The sequence below is a fragment of the Aythya fuligula genome, chromosome 25, assembly GCF_009819795.1.
Source record: "Aythya fuligula isolate bAytFul2 chromosome 25, bAytFul2.pri, whole genome shotgun sequence".
Classification (NCBI taxonomy): Eukaryota; Metazoa; Chordata; class Aves; order Anseriformes; family Anatidae; genus Aythya; species Aythya fuligula.
The window spans coordinates 4,023,611-4,039,783 of NC_045583.1; positions in this window are offsets into that span (position 1 = coordinate 4,023,611).

The following is a 16,173-nucleotide window of genomic DNA, read 5'->3' on the forward strand; positions in this document are numbered from 1 at the left end:
TCTCTCCACACTTGTTTTTGCCCGGTGGCATCCACGGCTATAAATACCCGGCACGCTCCATTCCGGACGTGGCAGCTCCGCTGTGCCCAGCGGCACCCTCTGAGCCCGGATTTGGGAAGGGGCCCCTGTTTGCCTCTGCCACTTCTTGTGGTTAAAAACGGAGCAGGGTGCCGGGAGCTCACCCAGCAGCACCACGGGGGCTCGGGGATGGGGAGGGGACGGTTTTGTCCCCAGCAGTGCCAGCCCCCAGCAGTGGGATCAGGCACGGCCGGACGCCCGCCAGCTGGGTGGCGGCGGTGCCAGCGGGGACGGGCGAGGGCGGGTGGGAGGAAATCCCCAAAAGGGCCCCGGAGGCGGAGGAGACGGTGCCAGGAGGGAGTGAAAGGCAGTGCTGGTAGGTGCCAGGGCTCCGTGCCAGCCTGGTGCCAGCGCTTCGGGGACGCACGGACGCAGCCAGCCCCCAGTAACCCCCAACCAGTGCCCCTGGCTGGGAGGAGCGGGGCAGGAATGGGATGAGAAATCCTTTTTCCAGCACATCCTGCCCCAGATTTCCCCATCCCACCCCCGGGACGAGGGGCACCCGCCCATGGGGACCCTGCGGAGGAGGAGGTTGGGGTTCGGGGTGCAGCCCAGGCTGGGGAAGCCCTTTGTAAGAGCAGCCCCGCCGCAGGATTGCACCTCATTACAGAGCAATTACAGAATAATTATCCCACGGGAACGCCCAAACCCCGATCAGGAAATGGGGCTGCTGGGTGCCAGATCCTGCACGCGTGCACACCCAGAGCCCAGGAAACCTCGGGAGCACAGACGAGATGCAGCAGGGAGGTGCTGGGCCTCACAGGGTGCTCCCGGCTTAAATCCCACCACGCTGGCTCCGTGCCTCAGTTTCCCCACTTGTGCACGGGTTGTCCCCTAGCTCTGCACCCACAGCATCCTCTGAGATCCTTTTCTTTTTGGGGGCTTTGCTTTGGCTCTACTTTATCCAGCGTGCCCCCATCTCAACCCCACTGCTCCCCAGCATCCCCACGAACATCCCCACGGGCTCTCTGCCCGCTTCTCAGCGACCCCAAACCCTCCACGATGGGGACGGCCCCTAGGAGCAGGTGAACTTTAACCACATACAGGACATTCCTGCTCCCCTCTGGCACGTCCCTTATCTACGGAGAGCTCTCCCAGGCCCGTCTGCAGCCCCAAGGAGGAGGCCAGCGGCCCTATCTCGTGCCCAAGGACGTCGGGAAAGGGGGCAGCGTGCGGGGCTGGCGGTCACGGGAAGGATGGGACCCTCTGAGCCAGCATCGTCCCCGGCTCCATCCACCCCGAGGGACCCGCAGCACCTGAGCCTCCTGCGACGGCAGCAGGGACAAGGTCACGCCAAGAGCAGCCGGCGGGGAGGGGAGGCAGGGACGGGGACAGGACGCGAGGCAGCGGCGCTGACGGCTGCTGAAGGGGCTGGCATCTCCCGGCACACACGGGGAGAGAAGCGAAACGAGCCCTCTCCTCCCCTGCGGGAACTCATCAGCGCGATGGCAGCTGAGCGGTGGAGCCCGGAGGCCCCGGCGTTCGCACGTAGCTCTCGCATCCCTCATCTCCCTGACAAGCGGGAGAGCAGCCGGCAGCCAGAGCCCGAGCTCCGGGCGGCCCCCACGAAAGGTCACTGCCTTTGCACATTCACAAAACACGCATTTAGGAAGGAAAAAAAAAAAAAAAGAGGAAGAAAAAGGAATCCCACGCTCGCACGGAGGATCTGGAGGATGCGCTGCAAGGAGACCGGCGTGGGTTGAAGGAGACAGCATGGGGTTTAGGGGGGGGGGGGTGCTGGGACCCTGCTCTGCTCTACCCCAGCGCCCCCGGCCCCGCAGTCTGGCACCGAGCGATGGAAATCGTCAGACGCACGCGAAACTCGCAGATTTGTATCTCCTGCTTTGCTTCCTGGGCCCTCGGGGCGCACTCGCGTTTTCAAATTCTCCGGAAGAATAAAGGCTGGAAAATGAGTTTCAGTGCTCAGAGCAGCTGGCCCCGGGGAGCCTGCCATGCCCTGAAAAACTCCCTCAGCTGGAGGGGGCAGGGACACCCCCCCGGCACTGCAGGACCTCGGGGTGGGGGTCCCGGCTGGGGACCACGCACACGGGGCAATGTCACCTCCTCTGTGCCCGAGTGAGCAAAGCTGGGTGGCCACGGGACAGCCTCGGCCCTGGTTCTGCCCCGCAGAGGCTGGTGATGCTTCAGGGCTCCCCCATGGGAGCTGGCAGCGTTGTCTCTCTGCCCCAAGTACCCCAGTCCCATCCTGCACCCCCTGCTCCAAGCACCCGAGGGATGCCAAAAGCGCAGCCCTGCCGCCTCCAAACCAGGCAAGGATTTTATAAACCTGAAAGGGAACAACTGCAAAGCCAGGGGGGATTCACCTCCTGTAAACACAGATCGTGGTGCACGGGGGGAGGCCAGGATGAGGCCCCAGTTGCTCCATCCCCAGTGAGATCCACTCAGCCTCAACACAACCAACAACGCCGAGCCTGCTCCGGGCTGCGGCCGGGCTCACCCTCACCACCTGCGCCGGGAGAGCCCTTTGAACCCAGCCCGTGTGGGGCTGTAATTAGCCCTCACCTGCCGGATCACATCACCGCACCACGCACCCACCAGCTGGAGCTGCCGGAGCTCAGCACCCCCAAACCCTGCACCCCTAAACCCTGCGCCCCCAAACCCTGAACCCCCAAACCCTGAAACCCCAAACCCTGAACCCCCAAACCCTTTCGGGTGCCCGGCACGGGGCTGCTGGGGGGCAACGCGTCGGGGTGCAGGTTCCCAGCTCCTTCCCCCTCTCCCGGGATGCTGCGCCCCAGCGCTGGTGCCGCGGGCACACACGCCCCGTCCTCACCCGGCGCCGAGCGGCGTCCCCTGGGGGGGCCCAGCACCCAGCGAGGTGCTGAGCCCGGCGCAAGGCTGCTCGGAGGCGCGGCGCCCGGCCGGTGCCCCGGGATGGGGGAGCGCGGTGCCGGCACCCAACCGGCCCAGCCGGCTCAGGAGGCAGCACCCGGTGCTCCCAGACTGGTCCCGGCTGTTCTGCCGGCTGCCGGCCCCGAGCACGGCACATTCCTGGCGGATTTGGGGGTGGGAGCTGCACCCGTAAGGCCACCGCCGCGGGGCTGAGCCCACCGGGGCCGTGCGGCACCCAAAAAAAAAAAACAGAGCGTGGGGCCGAGGTGGCAGCAGCCCCTCGACAACCACAGCCGTGGTGCACGGTGACCCTTACCTAGCTGCCAGCAGCCGCGGCGAGGCTCCAGGCCCCGGTGGTGCTGAGCTGCCCGAGCTGCCTTGCTGCTGCTGCTGCTGCTGCTGCTGCTTACGTAAGGAAGGCGAGGAGGGGAACGCCGGCTGCGAGTCCCCGGCGACTGCAGGCAGGAGGAGAGGAACAGCAGCCTCTGCTGCTCGGCAGGCGTGCACGGCTCCGGCAGCAGCAGGAGATGGGTGCCGGAGCTGCGCGCCGCGGGAGGATGCGGGTGCACGGCCGGCGTGCGGGAGGATGCTCTGCTCCGTCACTGCGCGAGCCCCCATCCCTTACCCTGAGCTCCTTCCCCAAAATAAGGGGGCTGGGGATGCTGCGAGGATGGGGAGGGGAGGTGGTGGCAGTGGAAGGGGCAGCCTGAGCCCCGTCTTGGCCGGATCCTGCCTCCCTGCTCCGAGAACAAAGGGCTGCGCCGCACAGGTTCTGCCGGCCACTTAATTACCAGCGGGACCCGGGGGCTCAGAGCAGCCCAGCTGCATCCGAGCCGTTCAGCAGCAGCGAGGTGAAACCCCCCGCTCTAAAGGACACGGCAGCAGGAGGCAGCTTCGTTGAGACCCCGTTAACGCGGGGGCACGGGGAGGGATGGAAAAAAAAACCCCGAGCTGTGCCAGGACGGAGCAGCGGGGCAGGCAGGGAGCAGCACCCACAGCACCGGGCATGGCAGCGGGGAAACGAGGCAGCGGCGATCATGGACATGGAGCAGGGATCAAGGGCACGGCCCAGGGATCACGGAGCAGGGATCACGGAGCAGGGATCACGGGGCAGGGATCACGGACACGGCGCAGCGTGTTTGGAGCAGGGCGGCTGTCTGTCGACGGGACGCCAGGCGCGCACAAAAGCCGTCTCATTATCCCCTAATTAGTGCTTTGCCAGCTCCTGCAATTAACACCCATGCGAGCGGCTGCTGTTGAAGTAAACAGAGGGTTAGAAGCACCCTGGAGCCCCTGGGGAGCCGGGGGCCCTGGCGGGGTGCAGCCCACCCAGCCCCAGAGCGGGCTGCGCAGAGCGGTGGCACCTTGGTGGGGCCGGGGGCTCTGCCTGCTGCCCACCAGCGCGCCCTGACCTAACAGTGTGTCCCCCCATGGTGTGTGGCAGAGGGGACAGAGGCTTTCCCCTGGCTCAGGACGGGTCTCAGGGCTCCGGGTGAGGTGAGGGAGCCACGCAGAATTCCTGCTGCTGCACCAGCAAGGTGTTTATTCAAAAGCCGTCTCCTTGGGAAACATCAAAGGCGAGCCATCAGCCAGGTCTTAAATGGCCTTTCTCCGGCTGACCCAGAAACACGGATCAAGAGCTGTCTCATCCCTTAATTGAGAAGTTGGTGACTTTGAATCTTTATTAAAGAGCTTTGCTAAATTCACAGATTAAGGCCACAACCGGCCGCTGCGATCACCCGACCTCACCCAGCAGCTGCTCGCCCCGTGCGGAGCAAAAGCTGAGACACAACCAAAACCACACCGAAAACCAGGAGAAAAAAGGAAAAAAAAAAGAAAAAAAAAAAAAAAAGAGAGAGAAAAAAGAAAAAGAAACAAGAAAAAAAACCAGCCTTTCTGCACAACCCAAGCCCCAACCCAACCCCAGGAAGTTTTGGCTCACGCAGGGGCCTCGGCGCGCCCCCAGAACCACCGCGGTGCTGCCCATGCCAGCACCGGGCTTCCCCGAGCAGCCACGGAGCTGTCAGATGCTGGGGAAAAAACAAGGCTAAAGAGGAGCCGGCGCATTCCTCCCTGTGCTATTTCTGCCTGCTGCGGATTATCGTGTTTCAAGCTAGGGCAAACAGACGGGGGGATGCTACTACAAATGCCGGAGCGGGAGAGGGCACGGAGAGGAGCCGCGTTTTCCCCTCCAGCGAGCAGAGACAGGCAGGGGAGATCCCCAGCCGCTTCCTGGGGGCACAGATGGAGAAGGAGAATAAATAAAACCCAAACCCAACCAAGCCCCAGCCCGGCTGCTAAGGGTTAAGCTGGCCTCGGCGAGGGATTAAGCCCCGTGCTGCCCATCTGGGCGATGTTTGCACCAACCCTCCCGTGCCAGGCCTGGCTGCACCGGGGGCTGGCGGGGGGCCAGCGGCGTGCATGGGGGCACCCGCACCCGCACGCACACACACACGCACTGCAGAGGGATGGGGTGATGCTGCTGCATCTCCCCCAGGAGCAGGGAGCAGCCCGGGGAGGGCACGGCCACCGGGTGCCCAGTTTCCTCCTCCCGCAGCGCCGGGCACGGAGCTCGGCCACCCTCCCGCGCCTGCCCCTGCCTCCTCTGCCTCGGTCCTCGAGCCCTGCTGCTGCTGCTCCCGACGGTTTCTATGGGAACTCGGCAGGAAAACGCGGTTTTCCAGCGAGGCCAGCGCCAGCCTGGCTGCCCGAGCCCACGCGGCGAGCTGCGCCAGCACCGGGCTCGCCTGCATCGCCAGCACCCCGTGCCGCTGCACCTCGCTTCGCCCGGGGAGGGCTGGGACCCCCGACCCCAACCCCGAGGGGACGCAGGGAGCAGCGATGGGGTGCCTGGAGCTGGTGCAGCGGGACGGCCAGCTCCTCCCCGGCATGGGATGGAGGCACCCTGCTCGCCCTACCCCACGCTGGACAAAGCAGGCAGAGCCCCGGCCGCGGGGGAGAGGCTTTGCGCTCGCCCTGTGATTTTTAGCAGACGCTCAAGAATGTTAATGCCTCGTCTGCCTGGTATCCAGGAGTCCTAATCCCAGCTCTGGCTCCCTGAGGGGCTGTGGGCAGCACCGGGGGGCTGCAGAGGAGGGCTGGGGGCTCCGTCAGGGCCTGGTGGGGAAGCCCCAGTCCTCCCAGAACAGAGCAAAGGAGGGACTGGTGTGGCTGGGAGGGGAGCAGGAGCAAGCCCTCCTGGAGAGCGGGGTGCCCAGCTGCTGCCCTGCACGTGGCCCCGGGGTGCAAAGCAGGGCGCAAAGGGCGATGCCAACCCCCTGCGCACGAGGAATTGGGAGAAACCGAGGGATGGATGCTGCAGAGCAGCACGCAGCGCCTGCCAACAGCCCCCCTGCTGGAGGGACCTCACCCCGAGCGAGTGCCACTGCCCCGCTGCCCTTGGTGCCTGCCCTGGGGGGGGTCCACACACCCCGTCCCCGCCGTGGCACGGATCAAACCACGCACAGGAGCCTCCTGCCCCATGGCACAACCCCACGGCACAGCCTCAGAGGGGGACAGGGACCCTGCAAAGAGGTGCCGGGGGGGCTGCGCCTCCCCCTAGCACCCTGGTGAGGTTTGGGGGGGTGCCAAGGGGCGGCCAGCCCCAGCCCTTCCAGCGGCGCTGGGCTCAGAGGCGAGCAGAGCCCGGTTTAACAGACTCGTGGCTCGTTTCAGATGCACCATCATGTGATGCCAGGAGCAGGGTGAGCTCCTCCAGACCTGGCAGCAGCACCACAAAGCTGCGACCGACTGCTGGGGCACCCGCGCCGTCCCCGGCACCGCCAGACACCTAAAATGCACCGGGGGGCACCCAGCAAGCACGGCACCCGCCTGCTGCCCGCCGCCGGGGGGGGCTCCTGCTAACAAGGGGGCAGCAAATGGGAGCTGAGAAGCCCAGGGAAGCTCTCGGGTGCCCGGGGAGCACCAGGAGATGGCTCCGGCTCCATCGATTTTATCCCATCCTGGCTGCCACCACGGCAAAGCGCCCGGCTGAGCCGTGGGACCGACCCCAGCACCCAGGGCTGGGGGGGGGAACGCAGCAGTCTGGGCCCCCAGCCGTGAGCAATGGGGCTTTCGGGTGCAGAGACCCCCCCAAAAAAAATCCCACGTCTCTCCCAAAGCCCCTGCGCCGGGTCCAAGCCTGGGGGACCCCACGGTGCAGCCACGGGGGGGCTGGGGACACAGCAGGCGCACAGCAGGCAAACGTGCCACGGGGAGGGCTGAGGGGGGGTCTCCATGTCTCACCAAAATCCCAGCGGGGGGGGGGGGGTGAAACCATGCACGGGGACCCTGTCCCCCAGCCCCTCCAAGAGCCAGGAGGTGCCAGCCCCTCTGGCGCACCCAGTGCTGGCTGTGGGGCACCCCTGGGGGGCTGCGACCCCCCCGGCTACAGCACAGATCCCCTTATAGAGACCCCCCCACCCCACCCCATAGCACACATCCCGATGGGGGAAGGATGCTCAGGCACCCCCCACCCCCCCAGACCCCCCTGGGGAGGAAGAGGAGGGGGAGGAAGGGCTCCGCGCCGGGGGGCACTCACCGTGCGGGGTGGGCAGCGGCCGGGACCCCCCCCCCCGTCTGCTGGCACTTAGGGGGGGCTCAGCATCCCTCCCGCTCAGCCCCAGCCCGAGCTGGAGCCGCAGCCCGAGCGGGAGCCAGAGCAGGAGCTGGGCATGCTCGGGGGCCGCCGAGCAGCACGTGATGGCGGGCTGGCACCCAGCAAAGCGGGGGGGCTCGCTCGGACCCCCCCGCAGCCACCGCACCGCTCCCCCCGGCATCACCCAGGGGGGCTGCACCGCACCGAGGTGTCACCCCGATGGGGGCCTGGGCTGTGTCATTTGGGGAAGGGGTGGGGGGGGCACACCGGGACCCCCCCACGGTGCAGGACCTGGCTCCCCATGTGGGTGGGGGGGCAGCTGGGGCCGTGTCCCCTCTGCATCCCTGATTTGGGATTTGGGGGGGGGGGGGGGGCCAGGAGCACCCCCAGGTTGTGCACCCCGCGGAGAGCACCCTGGGGAGGGGGGTGCCCAGAGGATGGGCAGCAAAAAAGCAGCCACGGGGGGGTCCCATGGGGCACAAACCCCCCCCCCCATGGCCCCAAGCCCCGCTCAGCCCCCCCAGCCTCCAGCTGGGCTGGCGTGGGGAGGGAGGGGGCCCTCCAGAAAGGAAAACCCCAGGGCTGCCCTCGATCCTATAATCCCACCAGGAATTAGGGGCTGGGGGGGGGGGGTTCACTGGCTGCCCTGCATCCTGCATCTCCCCCTCCCAAGCTCAGAGACCCCACTCGGTGCCTGCGAGTCCCCCCCCTCCTCCTCCCCGGTCCCTGTCCCCAGGCACCCCCGGCTCACTGTGGGGGTCCCGCAGCCCGCAGCCATCCCCAGGAGCCATCAAAGGAAGCATGGGAGCAAAGGGGGCTTTTGTGGGACCCCCCCGGAGTGGTGCAGGGCACCGCAACCCGTGCTGTTTGTCCCCTACCCCCCCCTGCGCAGGGACCGCAGCCGCCCGGCGCTGCTGTGCCCGTCCCCAGCCCCGGCGCAGCCCAAGGGCGCAGACACAGCGGGGCCTTTTCTCCTCCTGGCACCATCCGGGCAGCGAGCCGGGGTGCAAAAGGGCCCTTTTGTAACCTCCTGGGTGCTCCTGGAAAAGGCAGGAGCCGGCACAGCCCAGCCAGGGGGGAGCCTTTGGGGTCGCAGCCCCCCTCCTGCAGCCACGGTGCCGCCCTGCGTGGCGAGGCAGGGCCACGAGCAGCACGTGGGCAGCGTGGAGCGGGCTCTGAGCCAGATCCTGGAGCTCATCCCCAGTGAGCACGGCCAGCTCGGGACCACCGAGGTGCCCTCCGCAGGGGCAGCATCCTGGAGGACCCCCCCTTGTCCTTTGGGGACCCTCCCCAAGGGCAGAGGCAGTGCCCGGCGCAGGGCAGGGGGCTGCCTGGCTCGCCCCCCCCCGTGTCCCCGAGCTCCCCAAGCTCTCAGCAGAGACATTTGCATCCCAAATGGGAGCGTGGTGCGCACGGAGCAGGTCCTGCTGCCTGCGCCCAGAGCCCTCGGGTGGCTGCTGCGGCGAGGGGAGCGCCAGGGGAGACGTCTGAATTTGGCAGAGGGGAAACCTCCGTCTGCGGGGGTACGGGCGCTGCAGCACCGCCACCTCCGAGCCAGAGAGTCGAGAAGAAAAGGCTCTCAGCAGCCACAACTTTGTGTTTTTTTTTTTTTTTTTTTTTTTTTTTTTTTTTTTTTTTTCCAGCTGCTGGTACCCGTGGGACTGCCACAGCCATGGGCACCCCCCCATCTCCCATCTCACGCAGCAGCACAGACCCCGGCCCCATCCTCCAGCAAGAGATATCTCAAAACCTTCCCAAACCACACACCATGGATTAAACCAGCCCGGCAGGCGTTTTGCTACGGTCTAGGGAAGAGCAGGAGGAGCAGCACCCCGAAGGCTGCGGGACAAACCCCGCACCCTGCTCGGGGCAGAGGCAGGTGGGGAGCAGCGTCCTCCGAGGCTGTAAAAACAGCACAGAGGGGACCGAGTGGCCGCCCCCGTCCCCTGTCACTTACTTGATGAAGTAGAAGCCCCCGTGCAGCGTGGTGTCCACCTCCCAGCCTCGGGGCAGCCCTGGAAGGACACAGGAGAAGAGGTGGTCAGCCTTCCTCGCCCCCACCTGCACAAGAGGGGAGCGTTGGGTCCCTCTCCCACCAGCGACGGGTTTTGGAGGCTTCAAGGAGTCCTGCTGCAGAAGGGGGCTCTTAAGACCCCCCCGGGAACACCTCTCCAACCCCGCTGCAGGGGTTACGGGGGCTCGTGCATCCCCAAGAGATGCGGCATCGCCTCGCGCCTCATTTGAAGTCTCCCCCCAAAACCCAGCCTTGCTCTCCCAGCTGCTCGGGGGGCTCCAAGGGGTTTCTGGAGCTTTTCATCACACGTCCCAAGAGAGGGTGGGGGGCACGCAGGGGGAGCCGGGGCCCGTCCCTTACCGGCGCAGGAGAAGTGCCCGCTCTGGACGGAGTAACCCGTGCTGGGGTGCACCCAGCTCGTGGACTTGGTCTCGTCGCTGTGAAAGACAAAGTGGGGGGCAGTGAGCACCCCAGGGGGCTCGGGGAAGGCCCTTTGGCAGGGCGGGGGCTTGGCAACACAAGAAACTTTTTTTTTTTTTTTTTTTTTTTCCAGCCAAAGGAAAGGAAAGGAGCAGATTTTAGGGAAATTGGGGAGCGGCATCCACCAGGCAGCAGCCGGGACAGCAGCGAGCCCCGAGAAGGGAGGAACGGGGAGCAAGCTGAGATGACCACGAGTGATAGGAAAGCACCTGGGCACCGAGCCTTGCAGCGGGCAGGACCCCTTGCTCCCAGCCTGGATTAAGCCCCCCGACCCCTGCAGCCCCCCCAAAACCGCGTGCCAAGCCGGGAGCGCAGCCCCCACCCCCAGCCCTGTCCCCGTGGCACCCCCGGTCCCACCAGGCAGTCCCGTACTTGATGAAGAAGATGCGCCCGTCCCCGCAGACGCCGTAGGTCCACCTTCCCGGCAGGTCCAGCCACTCGATGTCATCGGCCATGGGGGCTGGCAGGCACGGGGCAGCCCCGTCCTCCGCTCCCCACACGGCTCGGGGAGCGCGAGCCAGCTCCCGGTCCCCAACCCTCCTCCTCCTCCTCCAGCAAACACTTGCTCAGCTCAGCCCTTCCACCCTGGGCTCTGTTTGCTGCAAATAACCAAGGAGGGAAGAAGGAAAAGAAAAGAAAAGAAAAAAAAAAAAGGGAAAGAAAACCAAACCCATCAAGTTAACCCCCTCGGAGCCAGGCTGCCACCTCGCCCGCCAGCCGGGGTTCAGAGGGCACCTGGGCGGCAGCGGCGCAGGCTCTGCGGGGCTAGCCCATCGCAGCTTCCTCCCCTGCCTACTCAGTGTAATTACCGTCAATTAACTCCGGGTGAGTAATTATGGAGTTGTTCCTTCCCTCTCCTGTTCGTCTTAAACAATGTCAAATTCTTCTCGCCGTCTGATCTCGCAGCCAAGCAGAGGCAGTATGTAGGGCACCCTGATGATTATCTGCAGCGCTCGCGGAGCTGCCCAGTGGGTATTTTCTCTCTGCCTGTTCTTAGCCATCAATTAAACGTCTTTCAAGGGGAAAGGTGGGGTCTGGGAGGCACCTGGGCTGGGTGACTGTGAAGGAGGCAATTGCCCTCGTGCCTCAGCGGCGCCTTGTCCGAGTTTCTCATGGCACAAGGAGGAAGGAAGGCGCTCGCTCGGGAGGGGACCGAGAGGAAAAGGCAGGAGCCGGTCCCCGAAGGGGATTCTTCTGCTGAGCTTAAGCACAGCCCTCACTTCAGAGCTGTTCCCTGCCAGGATTTGGGAAACCACATCACCCAAAGCCTTGGGAAGGATTTTCATGTAATTCTTTGAATACCTGGGTGAGAAAAACGCGCCCGGCGAGCCCACCGGGAGAGCAACAGGACCACGGCATGGCAGGGGATGCTGCCCCCGTCCCCAGCATCATTTCACTGGGGCAGGCTCCATTTCACGGGAGAAACACCGGGGTGCAAAGCACCACGACAGCTACACGCTGCCTTGTTGCAGGATTGGGCTTCTTGCCCGAATTGGGGCTGAGCCCCGGGGATAGCGTTGCGCCGCGCCCGCCCCTGTAGCCCACGGCCACGCGAGCGAGGTCAGGGCGTCACCACCCTTATCACGGCCCCATCGGCTGCCCCGGCCCCGCAGAGCCCACGGGGCAGCTCCACGGGCTCTGGCACCACGATGTGCCCTGAGATCAGGGGGGGTCAAAACGTGGCCCCGGGGGAGCCAAAATGCAGCTGGGGTTTTGTGCTGGCTCGGTGCGCTGCTGCGTCACCGCAGGGCAGCCCGGCCCCTGGGACCACGCTGCCACGTGAAATTGTTAAACTGTTCCCATCATGGTTTTTGTTTTTGTTTTGTTTTTTATTACAGGGGAAGCCATCGTCAGCCCTGTGCTGGGAGATGGCCCAAGCTGGCTCAAGGCAGGAACAGTTCCACGAGGTCAAAACGCGGCGAGAGGTTGGTCCCTAAACTGCCCTAATCCCATTGTGGCTCTCGGGGAGGCTCTGGGGATGACGAGGGCGCTCCTGAAAGCAAAGCTCCCTCCCAGCCAGCCCGTCCCAGCGGCCACTTGCTGCAGTTTCGTTGACTCAGAGGAGCCTCCGACCTGACTCACAGGGGATTAGTGCTCGGCGCAGTCGTTGCAGTGGCCTGCAGCCCCCAGCAGCTCCGCGCACGGCTCCTGCCACTGCTGCAGAGCCACCGAGGCTGCCCGGAGCTCTCTCCATCGCAGTTTCAGGACTGAAAGCATCCAAAGCCGGTGCCCACTCGTTTCTACAGTCAGGGAACAGAAACGTGAGCAGCAGCAGACCCAAAGAGGCTTGCTCTGCAGCTGTGGGGCTAAGAGCTTTCAGGACACGGTGCTTAACACCAAGCCCAGGGTGAAATCCCCCACGATTACTGCAATCACCCTCGCACGCCCCTCGAGGGGATGCGTGGCCAGGGTCCCTGCTAGCTAAGCTCAAAGATCCTCAAAGATTTCCTTCTCCTTCTCCATAACCCCCAGGGAGGGATGCGTTTCCCTGGCCACGGGTACCACCAGCATCCCCCTTGTTTATTTTGGGGTCGTTTGGGGCAGTTGTGGGCTCATCCCAGCAGGACTGCTGTAGGAAATCAGAAGCTAGAAGCGAGCAGGAGCTGCTCGAGCCCAGGGGTGAGCGCCGTGAGGCTGCTGGAGGGCTGTGCCGGACCTTCAGCCAAGAATCCCGAGCAGCTCCCGGCTCTGTTCTGCCAGGTAAATAAATCAGCTTTTATTGTTTTCCACAGGAGAACTTTTCCCCATTTCGTTATAACTTAATCCAATGGAAATTCAAAGGGGAAATACCAGCAGGGCTTGTTGTTTTCATTTGGTTTTAAACCCTTTTAAAAGCGCCTCGTTCGTTACCGCACGGGTTAGGAGCAAGCAGACGCACACCGAGGTTTTCTTTGGGAAAAATGCTCATTTCTTATGTTTCCAGAGGTCCCCCCCAGAGCCAGGCACCGCCACCTCTGCCCCGTGCACCACATCCATCCTTCAGCAGGGAATTCCCAGTCTCCTGCGGGACCATCCCAAGAGCCAAATCCCACATTCACCACCTCCGTAGCCCCGCACACCAGTGCCCAAAGGGATTTGCACCGGGACCAGGCCTATGGAGGAGATGGGGACGAGAGCCCTGCGGATTTCCTTGCTGCAGCATCAGTCCTCTGCAGGAGATGGCTCCTGAAAAGCCCAGGAGCTCTGGGTGAGCTTTGGGGTGATGCTGCTTTGGGTGCAAGGACCTCGCTTGCCCATCCCTGGGGAGCAGCCACCGGCGGACACCTCCTGCTACGTGCCGTGCACCGAGCCTTCTCTTCAAGCCCCGGTGGCAGGGGTGACGGGGAGAACAAAAGCAAAAGGGAAGCAAAGCACACGGAAAAGGGCCGTGCTGGGTGAGCAATGAGGTGACACCGGCACCGCCGGGGCTTAATTGTTGCTTCAGAGGCCGTCTGGCGTGAGCTGCGGTCTGACACCCAGCTCCACGCTCGCTGAGGGTGACTTGCCCTCGTGGGGGAAGATAAATGAAGGCTGGGGAAGTTTCCTGCGTGGAGCCCTCGCAAGTCAGAGGCGAGGAATGCCGCGAAGCCGGGCGGTTCTGCGAAGAAAGGGCTGGCTCAGGAAGGGCTGGTGGCACCGGTGGCTTGTGGCACCACGCTCACCTTCGCGCCCTGCCCTGCCGAGAGGTGAGGCGGTGGGTGAGAGCCGAGGGCGGCGTGCCGGGGCTGCGGGTGCTGCGGTACGGTTCTGGCACCACCTCCTGGACAGGAGCTTTTCTCCAGCTCCTTCCAGAAACGCAGCCGCAGCAGCGCAGGGCAGCAGCGCTGCCGGAGCTGCGAGCGCTGCTCCCTCCCCAGCTCACCCACGCCGCAGCCTTGGCCAAGGAACCGCTGCAGCCCATCCCCTGGATCCTCATCTGCCCTCTCCCAGCGCCTCATTACACGGCGCTCAGCTAATTGCTCCAAGATCGTGCAGAGCCAGGCTGAGGACACGGGCACCATCTCGCCGGAGCCACCTCGCCATGCGCCCATGAGCTCTTGGTGCTCCCAGCTGCCGCGGGGAGGCCAGGAACCCCCTCAAGCAGGAGGGAGCAGCGGAGCAGAGAGGCTAATGGCTTCGTGCTCCTTCTGCCTGGCTGCAAAGTGCTCCTGATTTGATCAACGGGGCCGGCGAACGCCGTTGCTGGGAGCGCTCCTGGGTGCAGCTCGGCGGGTCATGCCCGGCTGGCGTGACGGAGCCCAGACGGCGAGATTGCAAGCAGATGTTTAACAGCCTCTTGCAGCCACTCTGAGCGAAACATTTAACATCGGGCACGGCAAGCAGCAGCTCCCAGACCTACCCCAGGCCCTCCGAGCTGGTGTAAGGCTTGTTGCCGCAGCTCCCACCAGCCCGCGCTGGAGGAGGCATGGAAAGGGGCCAGCGAAACACCCCCAGCTCTGAAAGTGAAACCTCTTTAATCTGCTCGTGCTTCCCCCTCGCCAGAAGCCTCAACCTCAGATCTGGTCTGAATTATCTTGGCTGAAACGCAACCCGAAGCAGCGAGCTTAAAACAAGCAGCCTGGTGCGTGCCCAGGGAGGGGGAAAGGTGCTGAACGCAGCCGCGCTGAGCCTCCTGCCGTGGCTTTGTCCCTTCCTGGGACCTGGTCCCAGCTGCTCTCGGCCGAAGGCTGCTCCCTGCATGCAAAAAGCTTCGAGGCTGGAGCTGGTTTCTGCCCGAGGAGGTGCCAGGGGGAGGCAAGCTGGCCAGCACTGCCCGCAGGGTGCAGACAAGCTCACGCGGGGCCACCCCACAGCTGGGCCGGGGTGATTTTAAACACGCTCATCCTATTCCACAAACCTCCCCAGACGCACGGAGCATCAAAGTCCTCTTTTCCTCCTGCTGCTGCTGTGTATGCATCGGCTATTTTTCGTGGCAGCTCCCTTCTCTGAAGGCAGGCTTTGGGATTCAGCTTAAAATAGTGCCACCCGGAGCTGTTCAGACTGCAAAACAGCAGGAACTGGTCCTCAACGGCTTTGTTTTAGAGCTGGGGAGCCAGCACAAAACCCAGTTTGCATCTTGAAGCAGGAAGCCGTGCTGATAAAGACCTCCTTTCTTATTCTTTCTCACCCCAAAGCTTCCCATCCAGCCTGTCAGAGCAGAGCTGCCTACACCGAGCAGCACATTTCTACATCGGTTTGTGTCTTTTTTTTTTTTTTTCCTTTTGCTAAAAGCAGCACCTACCGATCGAAAGGAGAAAAACGGAAGACGCGTCCAACATCTAGCAAAGCGCTGCGTGCCGCCCTGAGAGCAGGCAGGGAAAGCAGCGCCTGTGCGATGTGCTTGTACAGCTGGAAGGGCGACACAAAGCAGCAAATGTTTTTATTGCTCCCAGGCTGGAGCAGGAGCAGCAGGGGCAGATGGATGCCTGCTCCTAATGGCCTCTAATACCTCAAAGCCACGAGACTAACGCACGTTTTTCACAAGATGTTTCGCCCACACCATACAGAGACCAGACCCTGGGTTGTATCGGAGGCACGGTCCGTCAGCTCGTGGCCGTGCAGCTGAGGAGAGCTGGGCTTTCCCTGGCATCGCAGTCACAGCGTGATTCACAACCCCTCCGCGGTCCTCATCCTGCCTCTAAGTTTCGGAAGAAACCTGCTTTTGTGGGACCCAACCAGCTCTGCAGCTGTATTAATTTGCAAATGACATTTCGGTGGATGCAGTCACTGCCGACTACCAAAATAGCAGCTTATTTACTCCCCGCGTGCTTTGCTGACAAACAAGTTCTCAAGTCCCACGGAGCAGATACAGCTCCCAGAGCAAGAGCAGCTCCACGCTAACGCAGATGAATTGTCAGCTAAACTCCAAGTGCAGACTTCAGCGCTGATAAAGAAACCCCAGCAGGATTTCTGCGATCCAGATGGCATCTTGATGCACTGCCAGATCCACGGAAGCCTTCATTTAGCACACTAACTGCATTTCTTTAAGCCATCACGCCGAATAAAAGGAAATTACAATGCTCATTTAAGGCAGATTTTAGAGCCAGCAGAACAGGTGAACGCGACTTTAGCAAACTGCTGTAGCTCCCAGTAATTACGTAGGTTTGCTCATTATATTCAACGAGCGAGTGTGGGATTCCTGAGGACTCCGTGCAGCTCCCAAAATGTTTTTCCTTGTTTAGCTCAGCAGTTT